Genomic DNA, 1,494 nt, shown 5'->3' on the forward strand with positions numbered 1-1,494 from the left:
CCGTGACGCCTTATTCCACACATATTTAGTATCTTCCTCCAACTAAGAGATTTAATATATGGTTCTTTCCCATCATATTAAATCATGTCTTTTGCCTCCTATGGATTTTTAGGAGGAATTTAAGGAAAAAATTATCTTGAGCTTATCCACCAATAGTGATTTCCAATATTGGCAAAATCTCTTAACTCTAGTGTTTCTTTCCCAAGTAATCTCCAAATTTTAATTATTAGTAAAAACTATTTATTACATCACAGTAAATTTATTGTTCACATTCATTTCTTATCCAAAATGGATTTTCAACCATCAAATATAAAATTAGTCCTTTCTAAAAATAGAAAGACATTAACATAAGAACGAAGGGGTATTACAAAAACAAGCGAAATGAATATAAAAAGTAAATCAATTTTTTACATGAGGTGTTTCAAGGGGGAATTTGAAAAGAGTGGTAAACCTTGAAATGGTTATGGTCCACACAGAGAAAAGTAGAAGTAGAGGTCAAGAATTATGGCTTAGAGGAAATTTTGACAGAACATCATTGTTTGGAGAAAATCAAAAGAAAAGATAAGCTTTGGAATAAAAAACTTAGACAAACTGGTAATTACATGAATGCTCCTTGGAATACCTGCAACCATTAAACAAATTTCGATTATAAAAACATTAGAAATCATCAATAACAAATCAAAATAACTACCCTCCAAAAAATGGAGGTGGGTTACATGTTGCCTTTTGACATGAAGATCTATTCATATGTGGCACAAATTTCTTGTTAGGGAAAAATGACATCAAATCCAAACCGGCATAATATAAGTTCAAACCATGTATGTTCCACCAGCTATAACTTGAACCACAAAGGAGAAACAACAAAAAATGACATCCAGAAGGGTAGTCAATTGTTGATTGTACCCTTGAGTATTTCTAACCATTTTATCATTGGGGATCATCAAGACTGTTGGGTGTGTGTTACATTATTTCCGCACCTTGTCACACGCATGGGGGTGGGAAGTACCCCTGTTCGTTGCAGTAGTCGTAGCAGGGGGGTGGTAGCCCTTTCTTTTTCTATATAAATGCAGACCCAAAGATGGTGGCCAAACCTACCCATGGTTTAAGGCATGATGGTTTTCTGCCCATGGTATTTTGTAGATGATCTAGTCAAGGGAACTACGGTTATGTTTTAATCCAAGGTTAATGGATTGGGGTTTATGAATGCGTAGACATGTATATATATGTAATAACATTAAAAGGGAAATAATGGAAAATCAATCTGGTAGTCCCGATTTTGGGATATAGGGGGAAACTTTTGTGTAATGTTTTATGTTCTCGCCATTGTATATTTTTTGTTTTAGGAATTTGTTTGCATGTAATTTTTTTACAGGGTTAAAACCTACAAAGACCATGGGATATCATTGGTGCAACTATTGTAGCAGACATGGTTATTTTATATCTACTTGTAAATATCGTTTGGAAATGCTGGATGTGCAGCCATGACTTACGTTG

This window comes from Pinus tabuliformis, chromosome 4_1, assembly GCF_031772625.1.
Source record: "Pinus tabuliformis cultivar Carrire ecotype Pingquan chromosome 4_1, CPIR1, whole genome shotgun sequence".
In the NCBI taxonomy this organism is placed as follows: Eukaryota; Viridiplantae; Streptophyta; class Pinopsida; order Pinales; family Pinaceae; genus Pinus; species Pinus tabuliformis.